We start from the raw sequence: 21,720 nt of genomic DNA on the forward strand, positions 1-21,720 counted from the left end.
TAGATAGATAGATAGATAGATATAGTAGGTGTGTAGGACAGACACCCCTGCCCCCCTACCACCCCCTAACCACATAGAAGACTCTAAACTGGAGTTCTTTCCCAGAATAAGTGTTATTAACATAAATTTTATCTGAGTCACCCATTTATATGGTATGGCAAACATTTAATTACCAAATACCAACTCTTTTTAAAGCCCAATAAACTGCATTCCTTTCCTCTGAAGACCCAAAGTCCTACCCCTTTCTTCTTAATTCAGAACATGTATTCCTCCTTTTGCCTCTTTATATTTTCCATGTCTATATGGATTCCCTGTACATATACCTATGAAATTTGGTTTTCTCCTATTATTCTGTCTCATGTCGATTTGTTTCTTAGTCCAACTAGAAGGACCTTTGAGGGGACAGGAATTCTTCCTTCCCAACAATATATACACTCAGAATATAATATACAGTGGAATATTTTTCAGCCTTGATAAAGAAGGAAATCCAGCCATGTGAGACAACATGGATGGACCCTGAAGGCATTATGCTAAGTGAGGTAAATCAGACAGAGAAAGACAATATTGTATGATATCACTAATATGTGAAATCTGAAAAAGCTGAACTTATAGAAACAGAAATTGCAATGATGATTCCTAGGAGCTGGAGGTGAAGGGAATTGGGGAGACATTGGTCAAAGGGTACAAACTTTCAGTTAGAAAATGAGTAAGTTCTAGATAATAATAAGGCACAGCACAACAATACTGTATTATATACTGCAAAGTTGCCAAGAAACTAGATCTTAAATATTTTCCCTATAAAATAAAATGATAATTATGTGACATGATGGAGATGTTAGCTAATGCTATAGTGGTAATCATATTGCAATATAAAAATGTATTGAATCAACACATTGTTCACCTTAAACTTACACAATGTTATATGTCAGTTATATTTCAATTAAAAAAAAAGAAAAAAGCTGGAAAATCTGAGTGGGCTTGGATTACAAAAAACTTTGGGGGATATGCATTTTGTAAATAGGGTCATTAAAGACATTAATAGAATAAGTGAAATATTTTTTTTCTGATTTAGAATGTCTTGAGAGACAATGTATAGAATAGCTCAGAGAAGGAGAAAAGGTAGAAAATATTGTTTAAAAATGCAAAGATCAAAAAACAAACAAACAAATATAAACTTTGGGAAACAGCTAATGAAAGGAACTAGAGAAGGGAAATAACCTACAAATGGTATAAAAGCACCCCAAAAGTACAAATATAAACAGAACCAAAGAATACATAACAATGTCAATACATCCAAGATTATGCATCAACTTTTCTATTAAAGCTATCATCACCAGCAATGCCAACTAATAGCTTTAGACAAATTAAAAGCATGTGATCTGCATTGTATTTACATTTTTGAATATAATCAAATTCATTCCATCGAGTCAAACATGCCAAACTTTTGGACAACAAAGTGGACTGGGATGTGTCATTCCATTTTCACTATTTTTTATTTTTAAGAGGCAACGTAAAAAAAAAAAAAAAATTGGTGCATTCACATAAAAAGAAATCTGTAGTTCTGTCTTCTCAAAAAATATGAAAATAATGCAAGATGATCTGAAAGTGTTTGGTTTATGTCTTTGTGGACATCAACAACTGGTTGTTTCCATTAAACAATGCGGTGTGCTAAAATTTTTACCACCATCCAAGGAATTGCTGACACCACTACAGGGTCAATTATTATTTATCATCAGGCTTACTATTATTATATTCATAGAAAGGAAATATTTCTCTGTAATCATACCTTGATTATCACTTGTGCAAAAACTAAGTATAAACCAAGGGAGATACGGATCTCAAGAAAATTGGTACAAAACCAACTTCAGTACCTAAGACAGTTCCTGGCATAAAGTAGGCTTTCAATAAATATGTATTCAATGAATGAATACATTTCTACTACCTCTCTACTTCTAATTACCTGCCTCTGCCACAGTAAGGATTTGAATGTTTAAATCACTGCCATGGAAGTTCTGTAGAGGTTCTTTGTTACTCAGTTGATTTATCACCAATAGCAAAGAAACAACTGATGACCTCATAGGTTCACTGCAACAACAATGGAATTCAAGAATTCCAAAAATATAATGACTGTTTTCTGTCTTTCACATTCAATAATGCTAACGATTCTTTTTGCACTAGCCCCAAACAATTTACACCAATAAAGTAATTAACAGCCCAATGTTGCCAATCACAATAGTAAACATTTACTTTAAAATAATTGCAATGTGAAAAATAAAGAGGTATCTTGAGAATATATGATCATTTATATACTTGTAAGAAAGATACTGTCAAAAATAACATCAAAGAGTACATCTGAAACAATTTCATGGGAACAAGAAAAATGTGCCCATAGTGTCTCATTCATCCGTTCAGTCAATTTCTCTTCCTTTTCCCCTCCTTGTTTCTAATGAAAATGTGTTGACTTTTAAACTATATTTTTGTTTATTATTTCATTTTCTTTTTCTCTGCTTGGGTCTGCTGTTAGAGCAGAAAGAAACTTTCTGCCAAGATATAATCCTCTCAGTTATTTTATTATTCATATGCAGAAACCTTGATTTTAGTCCTTCATGAAACTAGAGAATGTTTATAGAAATGCCATCAACACTTTGATATGGAAATGGGATAGAACAGTGTTAGAAACTGGGAACAAAGAGAGAGAATTACAATCAGTGTACCAGTATAAAAAATAGTGTATTGTTGATGAGAGACTGAATATACAAATGGACCATGGCCAGACCACATAGAAAAATAGAATTTGGGCCTGCAACCTCCAGCAATCAGCAAAGGAAACCAACCTTTTATCTATAATAAACAACCCAGGAGGCCAGCTTGATGTAAATCAGATTTGCAAGAAGACAGACTGCTAACTCTACTGATAATCCAGGAAGTTAAACAATAACTCTGTAACAATTGGTCCATAATGGCCAGGGTTTGATTAATAAATGAGAGCTTCCCTGATTTTTGTTCCCACTCCCAACTTAGGACCAACCTGAGAAGTCAAATATGTTCTCCTAACCAATTATATAAAATGCTTCGCTTCTAGTTAATTTACCTACAGCTTTCTCATGCCAAGGCTCCATCAAGGGCATACCTGAGAGTTCCTTTCTTTCCATTATAAAGTTTCTTCACTCCTCTGCCTGCCTTTGAGTCTCTGCCAAAATGCAAGTGATGATGGCTCACCTCCCTTGCTATAGCAAATTAAGAATAGTCTTTACTTTTCTCATTCGGTTGGCCTTTATTTTGTCCCCCATTGAAGATATTAAGGAAGGTGCCTAACTCAGTGATCAACAGACACAGAAAGGCAAGAAGAACATTATAACTGATATGTAGATCAGAACACCTTTAGTTTTGATCTCTTAGAATTAATTTTAGACATACTGTTTATGAAGCTGATATCTACATGTTTTTTTTTTCTTGGTTTGAGTTCTTAGTTTTCTATCTGTAGATAAAAAATGCAAGTAAATCACTCATCTATCTTACTCTTTTTTCACTTACTGTCAAAATTTCTTTTCTTCCAGATCCCTCTCTCCATTTCTTCCTTACTTCTACCTTGTACCTTCTATAATTTTTATTTTTTCTTCAAGAAAATATTATCCAAATGTCCACAATACCAGTGTATCAGTGAAACTCTCACTGTGTCAGGACTTAATGCCCCAAACAAACCACAGATATCTCTTCTGTGCTAGAAGATTTACATGAAAAATAATAGAGAATTTCTAGTGGCTTATTATCCTGTTCCCAAAGTCTCAACCAATGACCTATAATAATAATGTGGTTAATAATTATACAGAGCTCATAATAAGGTGGACATTGCTTTAAGTGTCTATTAGTGATCTATTGCTGAAATAATAAATTACCCAAAAATTCAGTGGCTTAAAACAACCAAGTTCTATTTACTTAAAATTTCTGTGTGGTTAACTCTCAGGTTTTGACTTGGAGTCTCAGAAGGAAGTCAGAGTCACAGCCATGTGAAGACTTGAGGATCTAATTCCAAGAGGATTCATTCACATGGCTGTTTTTAGGAGAACTTGGTTTCTCATTGGCTAAGAAACCAGTGAGAAACCAGATCCAGTGAGGAACCAGATCAGTTCTTCATCATGTGGACCTCTCCAAAGGGTTGCTTGAATCCTCTCCACAAAATGGCTGACTGTCTTCTGATCAGAGAATGATCAGAGAGAGATGCAATGAGAAGACAGGGTACTTTCGGTGATCTGACCTCTGAAGTCACACCAGTAACTTCTGCCTTTTTCTATTTGTTAGAAGTGAATTTCTAAGTCTAGCCCATACTCAAGAAAGGGACCTAAGTTCCACCTTTCATAAGGCATGTCAAAGATTTTGTGAATAGAAAATATGTAAGCTACAACAAAGTGATTTATCTGATTATTAACTCAATCTTTCCTAAAACTCCATGAAATAGGTGTTACTAGTCCCATTCCACAGATGAAGAAGGTGATATTCAAAGAGACAAAGTAATTTGTTCTCACGGCTGGTACGCAGCAGAGCTAAGATTTGGACTTTGACAATCTGGCTTGCAAGTCTGTACTTTTAACTTCTACGCTTTCTGTCTTACAAGGTATATACCTCACTGGACAGATTATTTTTCCGTTCTGAAAACATCTCCCAGGTTAGTATCCCCTGTAATTCCTGATTCCCATTCTCCCCCTTTTCTAGTTCTTTCTCCTTTCTGCCAGAGCAGTACCCTTGCCTTTCAGAGCTCCCATCTCCTTGCTTACTGGGGAAAACTACCTTGTCCAACAATACAGTCTTCTTTTCTCCTCTGATTGTGTCCCAGATTTTGTGTGTTGGAGAAGTGAGCCCACTCCTCTGAGAAGCGAGCCCACTCCTCTGAGAAGCATGGCTGGAGTATTACATTTAGAGGTTGAAAATACTGAATAGATCATTGGCTAAAGAACATTATGGAAGAGGCAGGAGCACTTGTAATTCAAAATAAGAACAGTGTTCATTTGAAAGATATGGTAATACAAGGAAAATCCTAGTGCTTCCCATCCCTCCCCCAATTTTGACTGTGATGCTTCTTTGTGAAATACCCCATAACAAATACTCTCATTTTTTGTCATGGCTCTGGTTTGCAAGTGTCCTACACACCCATTTGATCTGAGTCTTAAATAATCCTAGCACTGAAAAGAGGCTTAGGTCCCAAAAGGACAGAGGCCTAGAATTCTGTCATCTTAATTCTTAAGACCCACACCAGTAATGCATACTGTATCAGTGGTATTGTGGGTTAATTAGGCAATTACTGATAATATTTCCACAATGGAGGAAATATGTTTTATAATCTAAAGAGTTGGCATAAAACTGTTGAGAATAAAATGGGTATTAATTGTATTCCAATGTAGAAATCCTCCAATAATTAGGAAGAGTATTTCAGTCTGTGCAGAGAACTAATATTTTAACAGTGTTAGATTCAGCAAGCATAATTCTTTTCTTTCTAAAATATATCTGAAATACTTTGCCTGGTATAAGTTATTCAAGAATTTCAGGAAAACAATTAAAAAAGCTGATCTAACAAACTCGCAAATCACTGTTGGGAATCAATCCTATAGATTTATGCAAATTTTAGGATTAAATACAAATCATTGGAGAAAGTTTTAAATGGTACTGATTTTAATATACTTTCTGTCCCCATGTATTAACATATGCACACATGTTCTGAAAATAACTGCATTCGGACAAATGTGTAATTTAAATGTTTGTTTATCTTCTTAATTGCTGCTCAGTTTTAACAGTTTGCCTATGATTCCATGATGCCTTTCGGACAGTAAGATTTCTCTTCTATTCTGTGATTTCAACAAACCCCTCAGGTAGGCTTGGTATGACTTATTTTTTTTAAAGGTTTTCTTTATTTGAGAGAGAGAGAGAGAGACATGAGCGGGGGAGAGGGGAAGGGGGAGAAGGAGAAGCAGACTCCTCACTGAACAGGGAGCCCAACGTGGGACTCGATCCCAGGACCCTGAGATCATGGCTGGAACTGAAGGCAGACGCTTAACTGAGCCACGCAGGTGCTCCTGGAAGGCTTATTTTTTGAGAACATCTGAAGTGCTGATGGCTCAGTCACCTTCACACTCTCAGAATTTTGACCAGTTTATCCTATTTTAGTTGGTTTGTGCCTCCTTTTCTAGTGCATGGAGTAAACTGACAGTGTGGATGATCTAGGACAAGTTGACCCAGCCCTGGGGCAGCTCATGGTAATGTTAGTAAAAACAACACACAGGGCCCAATATGGACCATGTGAGCAAAAACAGTCCATACAGAGAAAACTAGCTGGGATTCTCTTTCTTCCTCTAATGCACATTTATTTGTAACATGGGAAGAAAAATACTTTCTAACCTAATATGAAATCAGTTATTCAGAGCCTCTGTCTTCTAGAAACCCTAAGAATCACAAACCTCATCTGTTTAAATTTGTACCAGACGTTCTAGTAAAGATGGCACAGGCTGGGGTTCAATGTGATGGGATTATTTATTTGAACACCTGAACTCCATAACCTTCTGTGGTCCTAGGAGCGTATTACTGAAGATGACCTGACTCTGATTGAATTAAAGGAGGACCAGAGGGAGATTGGATCAAGAGTGCATGCCAAGCATGTATATCATCTCCTATCTTAACTCCTAAGTGGCAGAGAATATTTGTATTTGAAAAAATATATCAAGAACAGTGCCAGAAAATAAGAACTATTACCACCAGTGGGCCAACATTTTTTGAGAAATTCCTAGAAGATAGAAAGCAGATGGGATTAGATAAACAGAATAGAAAACCCATGAAGTATTTGTAGGGGACAAGAAGGGTAGGCCTGCTGGGAAGAAGGGAGTGGTCAGAGGGAGAGCTGGGGCAATTGACAGAGTGATGAATGGACAACTGCCCTAGTCTCTGCTGGGTTTCCAGACACAGGCTCTCCACTCTCCCTGAATTCCTAGATTAATGTACTGGGCCACATCTGCCTCCTTGACAGTCAAGCGACTGTGAATGCTGGGGTTCAAGAGGCATAAGGAGGTCACAGATGGCCAGCAATCCCAGGGAAATAGAAATATCACAAAGGAAAATAAACTATAGCATCCCCATAACGCGAGGGGCAATCCTTATAATCAGGTTTTACTATATATATTTTTCAATGTTTAGATTGCTTATAATGGGAATAAGTTCCTTTGTAACTTGTGAAATGAAGAATGCTCCAGTTCCTGGAGCGCCTGGGGGACTATCCTAACTTCAGGCTCCTTTCATCCCTTCCCAGGCCCCAGGTGTCATCCACTAGTCAGGGTCTGCCACTTCCTTAAATACCTACCTCCCTGAACTGGACTGTGCTAAGCCAGCTCAGGCTCCGCATGCCGCAGGATCGAGTCTGTGCAAAGAAGGATCCTCACTTTTCTTGCTCGTGTCCCTTAAATTGCTTTCTACTTCAAGAAGGTAGGCCTGTGAAAAGAAGGTTAAAATCATGAGCGCAGGCCATCGAAGTGTTAAAGAGAGCACAAGGCCAGAGGTGATGAGAGCTACAGCTTATGAACAGTTTGGTTCTTGTCCTAGGTCTTTAAGTCTTGAACTTTCTAATTCTTTTTTATGTTCCCTGGCAGTGCCTTGTACATTCTATGTTTATGACTTGGATCACACAGTGTTCATTCCAGATTCTTTATTTCCACGGCAGGGGCTCTGCTTAATCGGGTAACTAACTGAACCGTTTATGTATCATGAGGGCCTGAATCGAAACAGTGTGATACCTGTGGAATACGTGAGCCACTTCCAGACCTTTCAGTGTAGCGGGGCACCGCACCCTTGGACAGGACTCCTACCTGACCGTACATACCTGCTCCCTTTCATTCATAGGAACACCCCTGGGCTGTGTTGTGTCAACGTTATGCATTTGCAGCTTTGATTTCCTTTTAAATTCATATTTTATTCTCCATTGTTTTCTCTCATTTTGACAAATTTCAGAATCAGTGTATTTAGCCTACTGATGCTATCTGAAAACACTATTAGCAGCAAAATTTCTCTAAATGAAAATTATTTAAAGATTTTATTTATTTGAGAGAGAGAGAGCACACAAGAGACAGAGTGAGAGTGGTGGGGGAACGGCAGACTTGCTGCTGAGCAGGGAGCCGATGTTGGGCTCTGGGCTTGATCCCAGGACTCTGGGATCATGACCTGGGCCAAACGCGGACGCTTAACCGACTGAGCCACCCAGGTGACCTTCTTTAAATGAAATTTCATGTGAATGTCAACTATGGGAAATACCAGTCCACCACACAGTCTCTCGCCCCCTTCCTGCCACTCAGCTGGCTGGGCCACTTCATGGAGTCCCCACATTCCTGGGCACTGAGGGTGACGTGCTCTGACATGCTCTGACCCAGTGAAGTTCATTGAGGGAACACTAGACCTTTTTTAGAGGTAAAAAAGTTAAAGCTTGTCATTGTGAATGCCATTAAGTAAATATTTTCCACTTAAAAACTCCAGGTATACACTACTTAAAAAGAATTAGTAGGTAAAAGTAAGGTCATAACGACATTTCTTCATTATTTAATATTTTATGAATCCACTAAACATATATGTTCAAGTGCCTACTTTTGCAAGGCACTGCACTAGGTGTGGGGCAAAGAAGACAAACTTAATTTTTCTGCTCTTGGGGCACTTGCATCGATTATATTGTGCTTACACAGGACTGACATGGAGCAACAAGTTTACACGTGAACCCTGCTTCGACGATGCCCTTGAAGGAAGAAAGACAAACAGAGCTTCCCCCACCTTCACACACAAACTCTTTAGCTAAGACTTCACATTTGTCTCCTCAAAACTAATGTCAGTAATTTCTTTTCCTTACAGACTTACACAGGAGGATGACGTGCACTCTTACACCTGAGGGTGCTCCTGTCTGCCGCTGAGAAGAGAGGTCATTAGCATTGGGGCACCTGGGCGGCTCAGTCGGTGAAGCATCTGCCTTCGGCTCAGGTCATGATCCCAGGGTCCTGGGATAGAGCCCCGCATGGAGCCTGGCATTCAGTGGGGAGCTTGCTTCTCCTTTTCCCTCTGTCCCTCCCTGCTCTCTCTCGCTCTCAAATAAAGAAATAAAATCTTAAAAAAAAAAAAAAGTCATTAGCATTAAGGCATAGTCTGTCTATAAAAAGAAGCCTCAACTCCAGAAGGCTGAGAGCCAAGGAGCAACCGTACGTATTTCAACTCTAGAACAACAGACCCTGCTCTTAATTCTTTGCCGTAGCCAGCTCTGCTTCCTGTCCGCTGCAACCTGTGGGTGAAGTTTGGATTCCTGATGTACCTCTTTAGTCAGCTTAGGACACATTTTTTGTGTTTGGTTTTAGTAAATACTCTTTGTTTGGTTTTAGCTCAGAAATATTTATTTCCTTTATTTTCTTGAATTTTAAGGTAGAATTGAAATGATTCTTTACATAATTTGAAGTGTCGAAAGCACATCTTTGGTGTTTCGATAACTTCTTTGAATTTTTTTGCAGACTGTTAATAGGGAAAAATTATTTCTTGCTAAGTTTAGGTCACGAAGTCTTTTTGTCTTACAGTAGAAATATATGGGATCAAAGGAACTAGGCAAAGACATGGTTAGAATCTATTTCCGAATGCGTACATGTGTTTCTTCCATCTGACTCTGTCTTATGCTCAACTCTGCATGACATAGTTACAGTGATTATTCTGCTCCCTCACTAACTGGTAAAATGCAGAATCATGAACTTGGCTTTGACTCAATGCACAGCATTATGCTGTTGTTAGGTCAAACTTCACCTAACGCCGATAAAATCCCAAGTATGCAAGAGGTTCCAGTGGAGCTCCTCCAAGTTTAATGGAGCACATGTGGTAGAGAGAAATGGCAGAGGGGTTCTGGGAATTCAGATGGGAGCTATGAATTTGAAGTGCTTGCTTCTAGCTGCTTTTTGAAAACTAATGAGCACTCTTCTAGCTAAAAATATTTTATATAATAAGCCTTACATTCATAAGAGAAGTGGGACCAGTGGTAATGTAGACAAAATAACAAAACATGATTAATAAGGAATGATCAGTTTACAGTGTTACATTTCCTTGGTGAGAGAAAGGCTCATGCCGCGAATCTATTAAAGACACCTTTGAGAATATTTCAGTCAGAATGCTTTAACCTTGGGATCAGGTTTGAAGGAGTATCAGATATAAGGTGACAGAAGCAACAATAACTAACCCCACACACGCCTGGTTTGAAAGCTCGATAGAACCATAAAGAAAAGCACAGCTGGTGTGGTGGTATTATAAAATCACAAAGAAAAATATCCATCTTCTTGACTCCTTGCTCCACTCACTCTCCAACGTTCCTCATCTCCTGTTATAAAGATTAAGCACATACCTCCCACCTCCTCAGTTTTCCCTTGTTGTTGTTTTCTGAACATTCAAAGAACCTTGTCATCAGTCTGACCTATTTCAAAATATGCGTCTACAAAATTAAAGCCATTCCATCTCCATTCCTTCATTAACTCCTATTTCTTCAGCACAGCTGGATCTCATGCAGTCCTTTGAGAAAAGAAATATTAACAAATGACCTGGCTTTAAAGTTTTCACAGAGAAAAAACAGCCTTAACAAGTCCATTTCTAACAAAAGACATTTTTTTAGTTCTCCATGTCTTAAGATGTAGAAAAGAAGGTCCCTGCTTTTAGGGGGTTAGTACCTCATTTATTTTTTAATATGATGCTTGTTTGTGTGCATCTTAAGTGGTGGAATCGCTGAAAATACTAGGAGACAAAAGAAACTGATTCAATTTCAGCAAAGGGCACTTTTCAGACATTAGTAAAAGAGTACTTCGGAACAAGTAACATTGGCCCTGGGACGGGTGGCATGGAAGGGCATAACCCACATTCTTCCCGGAGAGAAGAATTCACTTCTATGTACTTATTCCTACTGAGAAATATGCTTTCTTGTAAGGAGTTTTGATCTTTATTGTATATTTTTATTTAGACATATTTATAGAGCGCTTTATATGAAAAAGCTCAATACTAGCCATTACGAGGGAAACACAGATAACTATAACTTAAATGCTAAAGAAAAAACAATAAGAGTAGACAGTTCCAGGAACAATCTCTTCGGGCTTCCCCAACACTATCTGATGGGGCATCTGACAGCTAGAAGCAGTGGATTCAAACCTCTGAGTCCCCTCTGTTCTCCTGTCCAGCAGATGGGGCTGACTTAGATAGACCTCCTTCCCCAGCACAATTGTGCCTGAGGATTCCTGGTATGCCCTTGCAGCCAGAGCTGCATTCCTCGTTCTATCCCAGACCCAGTGCTCTCTCCTTTCTAGGGGCTCTCTAGCTCTGGCACTTTATGGCTCCAAGTTGCTCTAGACCTGCTCTCATCAAACATTTTTAGACATAAAATCAACAAGAGTGGTTTGGATAGGATGAGTTAGGCAAGAACTATTAGGTATTGGCTCCTGGGCCCTAAAGTAGGAATTAAATTGAATTCTGTTCTTCAAGAAAGTATGATCAGGCTTTCTAATGTGTAGTGTAACATTTCGCAGAACAATGCCAAGTGCTCAAACTTGACAAGAAAGAGGGAATGAGAGACAACAAGAGAGAGAGGGAAAGAAAGAAAATTATTGACCATCATAAAAATACAGCTTTTGCTTACACATTTTATAGCACCAAAGAATTTAAACCAATTCCAGAAGAAATTTTTTTCTTTTTATTAATGAAATAACCCACCTGGATAGACTTACTTGATACCCTCTTAGGTCTCCATGACTGTGTTTGTTCCTGGGATAACTGACCAAGGGGAGCTGCGTGCGTTCTGTCAGCCTCGTTACATGTGAAGGAAAGGAGGCCATGTCAAATTAAGGGAGGCTACTGCATGGTACGTGCCGGGACAAGTTCATACAAACTGCTTTGGGAAATAATTTGCAAGACTCGAATTACAAAGGCTTGTGTATATATGGCCAGAAACATGTAAAAGCCATCTGTCCTTTCGTTACTCTACCTAATTATATTTAGTTAGACTTACTCTTGACCTACATGCTGGTATACTGTCATGAGTAATTTACGATTTTTTATAAATATATACTTGCATCTAATGAAATTACTATCTTTACCAAAACTTATGAGAAAGATACAAGGGCAGAGAGAGAAAAACTGTCTTCCCTACGTCTGGTTTTGTGGACCCAGAGAAAGTGGGCCTCTGCTTGTGTGAATCATCATGATTTTGAGAAATTGCCTGCAGTCTCCTGACATTTCTTCTGCCTAATTTTAATACCAATTGCTTACCTATTTCAAAAATGAAGCAGCAAGCAGGAATGCTAATCCTGAAATCCCTATCTTGCTCCATAATAGATTCAGCATTTTTGAGAAAATAATACCTTTATTTCAATGAGAAAAAAGGCCTTTACAGACCTTTCATTAAATCACAAAACAACCTGTGACAAAACTACAGGGTATTATTATTATCTTCCATCGCCAGATGGAAAAGTGAGGGATAGAAAGAGTTAGTTTCTTAGGATTACCTAGCTGATGACTAGCACACTCCCTGCAGTCTCCACTGTTTGGTCTGTCTGTACCCCAGGACTGCTTGAGTCAGCCCTGCTGCTACGCTACACGCCGTCCTGTTGGAAGCGTGCCTATTGTTGATACATTGCTGGCCAAGTATTTACTCATCGAGTGCTTTGTGAATTACAAGTTATCATTGTCATATTTAATTAATTAATTGTTTCAATTGAACTGTAGTCGACACACACGTGACATCAGTTTCAGGTCTACGACATCATGATTCGACAACTCCATAGGTTATGCTACATTGGCCACAAGTGTGTAGCTACCATCTGCTCCGGTGACTATTTCTTGCCCAGTCTCTTAGCGATAAGTAGCTGAACAAAAACTCCTGGATGAAATTAAGCCAATCAGATTCTATATCACTTGGTAATGTGAAACATGAACAAAAACACAAATGCATTAAGAATATGTTGATACTAAACCGGGGATGTACTGTATGGTGACTAACATAATATAATAAAAAATCATTATTAAAAAAAAAAAAAAAAAGAATATGTTGATACTGACTTTTCAAATGAGAGTACCTCCAAGCGAAAGAAGGTCAACGTCCTTGCAGAGCACTTGGGGACTCCCTGGTCTGTGGCCTTCCTGCAGTTACATCATTCAATTCTTCAATTGATTTATGATCTACCATAATTTCCTTCATTTTTCCTTAAAAGGCATCTGAACAAAATTAAGTTTTAATTTGGTATGCCTGTGGCTCTCTTTTTATAAGGGCTATTTACTGACATCTCAAGTAAAATTTTTAAAAAAAATCTTCTGATCAAAAAATTGCTATTATTGCCAAATGATGTTTCTTCAATCATCACCAAACTTTGTTGATTGCTTGCTTCTCAGTGTTCTAACATAGTTTAACTTTCCTCCTCTAAGTCCTGTAAATATGCTATCTTCTGTCTAAGGATATAGTCACTCAAATCCACATGTTTTAGAATGTCCATTTTAGTTTGAGCTCATTTTTCTGTTTATTGATTTGTCAGCAAAATTAAATAAAAAGTAGCTAGATAAACATCTTGTATCTACTGATTTTAAGTACAATACAATTTTTTTAAAGAGCTATTTATTTATTTGAGGGGGAAGGGGCAAAAGGAGAGGGAGAGAGACAGACTCTCAAGCAGACTGTGTGCTGAGTGCAGAGCTCGATCTCACGACCCTGAGATCACCACTAGAGCCAAACCAAGAGTTGGTCTCTCCACTGACCATGCCACCCATGCGCCCCCAGTACAATATAATTTTGATGGGAAAAAAAATTGACATTAAAAATGTACAACTGTTAATAATTTATTAATTCATTTCCTAAAAAGTATGAAAAAGAAATTAGGGTAAAACAAACTTTTTTCTTAAAATACTTAGAATCTGCATAGAGTAATATGGAAAGGACCAATGATAAGTAGTCTTGATTCGGTATCTGTGTCTGTCACTAGGTCCCTTCACTGTCACTTCTTGAGAGCACAATTTCCTGCAAAACACGGGGGGTGAGAGATTAAAAAGACTGGGGGCAGAGGGATTGTGAGGAGATCTAGATTAAATCCTCTGGCCATAGAATCCTTAGGAATTTCTTGAAGGACTTCAAAAACATACAGGAATGAAACCTTTGTATTTAACATAATGAGAGAACATAATTTTGATAATTTCTACGTAGATATCATAGTCATGTGTTATCATTGCTATTTGCAAGGGCAATTATATGGAGTAGTTTTGAGGAAATCATCTATGTAATTGGAGGAATATGCAATTTGAAGAAAAGCATATATGCAATTCCCAACCAATAAAGGTGATTAACCAGAAAAGATGTAGTTGATATTATATATATGCCAAAAAAGCCCAAACAGGTATACATACACATATGTAAATAACGTATAGGTAAATATCCATGAGGCATTATGACCAAGAATATTTTTAAAGATGTTTTCACACTGTCATTATTTTTCTATTCTTTTTGGATTGATGGGGATAAAATTAGTGTATATGCCAAAATTAATTTTATTGCAATGCAGAGATACAGAGAAGGTTTTGACACCCTGTATGAAATAAGTCAGATTGAGCTCAAATGCAAGCTCTTTTGCTTTCTAATGTTCTCATTCTCAATTTCCTTTCTTGTAAAAGGGAGATAATGCCATGTCATAGGGTTGTTGCAAGGAGAAAATAAAATAAGTACCTAATGGCCACAGCACAGTTTAAGCCGTATGTATTATCGTTACTGATGGCATGGAAAATTGCCCTACAGCACCCATGCTGCTGGTGGTGGAAGGGTGGTTAGGGCTTTACCAGAGTAGAGGAGGGGCAAGTATTCCAGGAAGGGCTAACCACACATACTCTCCATAACTAACTATATGTAATATCCAATCTGCCCTTATGTTTAACATCTGGTTTTAAGGAGACTAACTCAAAATCATACATAACATGTTGATCAAAGAGCCAGTGAGAAGAATCTCCCTAAAAACATTGACTGAAATATAATTAAGTTGCAGATACTTAAAAAGCAACTACACTGATGTGTGAACTGTCATAAACGCTTATGTCGCCTAAGAATATCTGTGATTTTCCTATTTATTAAGCAGCAACATTATTGCTTTTCACAATAAAATATTCATGTGACAATGAATTCATTGTCATAATTAGTGGAAAAAACATAAAATATTTATTTTGTTTTCATTGTCCTTTTGAAAGGAAAGAGAAACATAAGGGGGGGAATAAATATTTAAATGATAAAATACATTTTTTTCTTGAAATCAACTTACATTGAAGAACTGTAATAAATGTTATTTTTAGCTTTTAGTAATTTTTAAAATATTTCAATAAAATGTTATAGCTGCTTTTTGTCATTTTGTCTTTCTGTATCTTCTTCCAACTTGAGTGTACATCACTTGTCATGCAGTGTGTTACAGGATGCTACAATAAAAAAAAAAAAGAGAGAGAGAGAGAGAAAGAGAGAAGATTCTTACTTCTCAGTGCTTGTGAATATGAGATTGAACTGCTATAACTTCAATTTTTCAATATATAGTTACATGGGTCAGGCTATATGTTCCACGGGTCAGGCTACATGCTGACTTGTGAACTCACTGTTCCCACAGGATTCATAAACAGAGATGAAACATCAGTTTATTTGGGTTGATATTGACCGATGTTTCTCTTAAATAATATTGTCAGTATACCATTCCAATAACAACAAAAAAGAAGCAAGATTTTTTTTTTCTCAAATAATAAGCAGCATCTCAACATTTCTTTCCTTCTACAATGGGAATGTGTCCTCAGTTACTGCTATGCTGCTTGATATAGACTCAAAAAGATAATAAAGTTGTGAATTTCTAACAGTTAATTAGCAGACCATTGTTGAATGCACATTGTGTATGGGTAATAAGATTATCATAAGCATATGAAATACTGTGAAGATAATAAAATTTTTTAAAGTGCTCCACACTTTCAAGAGTTTCACTTTAGAGTCCAAATTTTAAAGCATTAATATTGGTAATACCATTGAATTTTATTTTATTTTTTAAGAATTTTTTGTTTTTTCAGTAATCTCTACACCCAGTGTGGGCCTCGAATTTACAACCCTGAGATCAAGAGTCACATGCTCCACTGACTGAGCCATTCAGGTGCCCCAATAATTACCATTGTATTTTGAATTCTGTATTTATCTTTTTATCCTCATATGCCCCATTTATTTGTTGTGAGACCTTAAATAAATTAATCTCTCTAAATATAAGATTCTTCATCTGTAAAATGGCAATGATGATGATGATAATGATGATGATAGACACATATTTCATGGCTTTGTGATAAGAAGTTTGTGAGATAATTTATGTTTAGGATTTAGAACACTGCCTAGTGCATAGTACATATTTAATAAAAGGTGAAGTATTTTTTACTACAAAATCCTAGCAGTTATTTTGTAGTATATATTTTAATAAACAAACACTTTTATTTAAATGACTACTTTTTCCTGATATGCTGAACTTGAATTATGCAGAATGAAATATGAAATAAATGAAAGGGCATCACCACAATTTAATCACATACGAATATTTATTTTAAGGTAAATTATCTTTCTTTAATTTTATGAAAACTGTTATAGATACTCTAGAAAGGCTTAAACTCTTCAAAATATCCTTACTTTTGCTTGTCTTACTGTCAATTAAATTCCTTGAGCTTTAAGTGACACAATCTTAAGGTTTATACTTCTAAGGAATATTTGCATGGAAAAAAATCTCATAGGTTCTGTCAACAAAATATTAGCAAATCAAATCCGATAATGTAAAAGCAAAACAAAACAATTATACAGCCTGACCAGTTTATCCTAGGTATGCAAGGATGGTTCAGCATTAAAAAATCAATTAATGTAATTGATCATATAAATAGGCTAAGTAAGGATAATCACATGATCATATCAATAGCTGCAGAAAGAGCATTTGACAAAATCTAATACTCATTCATGATAAAAACTCTCAGAGGGGCGCCTGGGTGGCGCAGTCATTAAGCATCTGCCTTTGGCTCAGGGCGTGATCCCAGCATTCTGGGATCGAGCCCCACATCAGGCTCCTCTGCTATGAGCCTGCTTCTTCCTCTCCCACTCCCCCTGCTTGTGTTCCCTCTCTCACTGGCTGTCTCTCTCTCTCTGTCAAATAAATAAATAAAATCTTAAAAAAAAAAAAAAACTCTCAGAAAACTAGGTATAGAGAGGAACTTCCTCAACTTAAGAAGGATATCTATAAAAAGCCTACAGCTAACATCATAGTTAATATAGTAGTCCCCCTGACCCCAATTCATGGTTTTACTTTCTGCAGTTTCAGTTACCTGTGGTCAACCACAGTTCAGAAGCAGATGACAGTAGCCTAACACTAGGTCACAGTGCCTACATCATTCGGCTCACTGCATCTCATCACGTAAACATTTTGTCATCTCACGTCATCACAAGAAGAAGAAGGATGAATACAGTATAATATAGTTTGAGAGACAGAGACAGACCATATTCACGTAACATTTCTTACAGAATATTATTATAAAAATTAATCTATTTTATTATTAGTTGTTAGTAATCTCTCACTGCGTCAAGTTTATGAATTAAACTTTATTATAGTAAATATGTATAGGAAAAAACATATATACATAAAATAGGGTTCAGTACTATCTACATTTTTAGTTATCTACTAGGGGTCTTGAAACATATCCCCTGTGAATAAAGGGAACTACCATAGTGAGAAACTTGAAATTTTCCTTGTTAAGATCAGGTAAAAGGCAAAGATGACCCATCTCACCACTCCTTTTCAACACTGTGCTGTAAGTGTTAGCTAAAACAATAAGACCAGAAAAGGAACTAAACGGCATACAGACTTGAAAGGAAGAAATAAAACTATCTGCTCTTACATGACAAGACTGTCTATGTAGAAAATGCAAAAGAATTGACAACAAACAAACAAAAATCCCTCTTGGAACTAGTAAGTCCTTATAACAAGGTCTCAGGATACAAGGTCATTATAACAAGATTGCAGGATACAAGGTCAATCACTTTTCTGTATACCAGCAATGAGCAAATGATTTGATTAAAAGCACAGTTTACATGAGCAATCCCCAAAAATGTAATACTTAACTATAAATCTAAGGATGGGGAGTTAAGATGGCAGAGGGGTAGGGGACCCCTTTCTCAGCTGGTCCCCTGAGTCGAGCTGGGTAAGTACCAGACCAGCCTGAACATCCATGGAATCAGCCTGAGACGCAGGAAGATACGTCTGGATCTCTACAAATGAACATCTCCAGCGCTGAGTATTGAGGTACGAAGCAGGGAGCCCTGAAACTGCACACAGATATCAAAAGATAAACGGAAGGGGGAGGGAGCCGCCGCGTTCGGGCACCGGGAAGCAGTAGCTACCTGCACAGGGAAGTGGGCGGACTCACTCGGGACCGGCACCTGCGAGAGAGCGGACTGAGACCATGAGCCTGGGAACATGCGCCACCAGACTGAGGGACGGAGCTCTGGTGCGCTCACTGGATCCAGACTGAGACCGGGAGCTTCCCGAGCGTGCAGGGCGGCTGGCAGCTGGCAGCATTAGAAACACAAAGGACAGAGACGCGCTGGCCCTGGAAGTGAGGGCTGGGACGCCGGGCGTGGGGCGCACATCCCGGGACACTGCAGGGTTGAGCAGCACCAACAGTAACAGAGTTAAAGTGGCCAGAACATCAGTGGAGAACGGGCTGCAATCCCTCTGTTCTGTGACAGAGGCTGAGATTCGGCCGCTGCTGCTCTGACTCTCAGAAGAGGCACAGCAAACCACCAGGGAAAGCCGCCAGAGAACAAAAGCCTGGAAATACCGGCTCACAGTGTGCCCATCCCCATCCCCCCTCGCAGGGGACGCGGAGACTCTACCCAAACAGGGCTGCCTGAGTATCGGCACGGCAGGGCCCTCCCCCAGAAGGCAGGCTGAAAAATCAAGAAGCCCACATCCCTAAGATCCCTATAAAACAAGGGCACACGGCCTGGGTCCTGGTCAATAATTTGGGCTCTGGACAACCCTGCAACCTCTCCTCATCAGAATGACGAGAAGGAGAAATCCCCCAGCAAAGAAAAGACAATGAGTCTGTGGCCTCGGCCACAAAACTAACGGATATGGATATAACCAAATTATCAGAAATGGAATTCAGAGTAACAATGGTCAAGATGATGTGTAGACTTGAAAAAAGTAGTAACGAAAATGTTTATGAGAATATAGAGTCTCTAAGGGCGGAAATGAGAGTGAATCTGGCAGAAATTAAAAATTCTATGAGCCAAATGCAGTCAAAACTAGAGGCTCTGACGGCCAGGGTCACTGAGGCAGAAGGATGTATCGGTGAATTGGAGGAGGGGTTAGTAGAAGAGAAAGTTAAAATAGAATCTGGGCTAAAAAAAAATCCATTCTCAAGAATGTAGGTTACGGGAGATTACTGACTCAATGAAACGTTCCAATGTTAGAATCATTGGCATCCCCGAGGGGGTGGAGAAAAACAGAGGTCTAGAAGAGATATTTGAACAAATTGTAGCTGAAAACTTCCCTAATCTAGCGAGGGAAACAAACATTCGTGTCCAAGAGGCAGAGAGGACCCCTCCCAAGCTCAACCACGACAAACCTACGCCACGTCACGTCATAGTGCAATTCGCAAATATTAGATCCAAGGATACAGTATTGAAAGCGGCCAGGGCAAAGAAATTTCTCACGTACCAAGGCAAAGGTATCAGAATTACGTCAGACCTGTCTACACAGACCTGGAATAAGAGAAAGGAGAAATAAAGACATTTCAGAATCGCCAGTCACTAACCAATTTTGTAACCACAAAACCAGCCCTACAGGAGATATTACGGGGGGTTCTATAAAAGTAAAAAGGCCCCAAGAGTGATACAGAACAGAAAGTCACAGCCAATACAAAGACTTTACTGACAACATGGCAACATTAAAATCATATCTCTCAGTATTCAGTCTTAATGTGAATGGTTTGAACCATCCCATAAAATGCCACAGGGTTGCAGATTGGATAAAAAGAAATGACCCATCCATTTGCTGTCTACAAGAGACTCATTTCAAACCCAAAGATGCATTCAAACTGAGAGTAAGGGGATGGAGTACCATCTTTCACGCAAATGGACCTCAAAAGAAAGCTGGGGTAGCAATTCTCATATCAGATAAATTGGATTTTAAACTACAGACGATACTTAGAGATGCAGAAGGGCACTATATTATTCTTAAAGGAAGTATTCAACAAGTGGATATGACAATTATAAATATATATGCCCCCAACAGGGGAGCAGCAAGATACACAAGCCAACTCTTAACCAGAATAAAGAGACATATAAATAAAAATACATTAATAGTAGGGGACCTCAACACTCCACTCTCAGAAATAGACAGAACACCCTGGCAAAAACTAAGCAAAGAATCAAAGGCTTTGAATGCCATACTCGACGAGTTGGACCTCATAGATATATATAGAACACTACACCCCAGAACCAAATAAAACTCATTCTATTCTAATGCCCATGGAACATTCTCAAGAATAGACCATGTTCTGGGACACAAAACAGGTCTCAACCGATACCTAAAGATTGAAATTATCCCCTGCATATTCTCAGACCACAACGCTCTGAAATTGGAACTCAACCACAAGGAAAAATTTGGAAGAAACTCAAACACTTGGAGACTAAGAACCATCCTGCTCAGGAATGACTCGATAAACCAGGAAATCAAAAATCAATTTAAACAATTTATGGAGACCAATGAGAATGAAAATACAACAGTCCAAAACCTATGGGATACTGCAAAGGCAGTCCTAAGGGGGAAATACATAGCCATCCAAGCCTCACTCAAAAGAATCGAAAAATCTAAAATGCAGTTTTTATATTCTCACCTCAAGAAGCTGGAACAGCAACAGAGGGACAGGCCTAATCCACGCACGAGGAAGCAGTTGACCAAAATTAGACCTGAAATCAATCAAGCAGAAGCCATAAGTACAGTAGAGCAGATCAACAGGACTAGAAGCTGGTTCTTTGAGAGAATCAATAAAATTGACAGACCACTGGCAAGACTTATCCAAAAGAAAAGAGAAAGGACCCAGATTATTAAAATTATGAATGAAAAAGGAGAGGTCACGACGAACACCATTGAAATTGGAAGGATTATTAGAAATTTTTATCAACAGCTATATGCCAATAAACTAAGCAATCTGGAAGAGATGGAATCCTTCCTGGAAACCTATAAACTACCAAGATTGAAACCGGAAGAAATTGATTCCTTAAACAGGCCAATTAATTATGAAGAAATTGAGTCAGTGATAAACAACCTTCCAAATAACAAAACTCCAGGCCCGGACGGTTTTCCTGGGGAATTCTACCAAACATTCAAAGAAGAAATAATACCTATTCTCCTAAAGCTATTTCAAAAAATAGAAACAGAAGGAAAGCTACCAAACTCATTCTATGAGGCCAATATTACCTTGATCCCCAAACCAGGCAAAGACCCCCTCAAAAAGGAGAATTACAGACCGATTTCCCTAATGAATATGGACGCCAAAATCCTCAACAAGATACTTGCTAATAGAATCCAACAGTACATTAAAAGGATTATCCATCACGATCAAGTGGGATTCATACCTGGGATGCAAGCGTGGTTCAATATTCGCAAATCAATC

At 38.2% G+C, this 21,720-nt stretch overlaps 1 long non-coding RNA gene across 2 annotated transcripts in view; it reads right to left on the bottom strand.

Moving 5' to 3' along the window:
• LOC103658391 overlaps nt 1-21,720 on the bottom strand; it is a 105,460-nt gene that overhangs the window by 32,128 nt on the left and 51,612 nt on the right. For both annotated transcript variants that reach the window (XR_567141.1, XR_567143.1), the window contains one exon: nt 7,340-7,467. This is a non-coding gene — a long non-coding RNA (uncharacterized LOC103658391). The remainder of the gene's footprint in view (nt 1-7,339; nt 7,468-21,720) is intronic.

Source organism: Ursus maritimus, unplaced genomic scaffold (genome assembly GCF_017311325.1).
Source record: "Ursus maritimus isolate PB19 unplaced genomic scaffold, ASM1731132v1 scaffold_8, whole genome shotgun sequence".
Taxonomy (NCBI): Eukaryota; Metazoa; Chordata; class Mammalia; order Carnivora; family Ursidae; genus Ursus; species Ursus maritimus.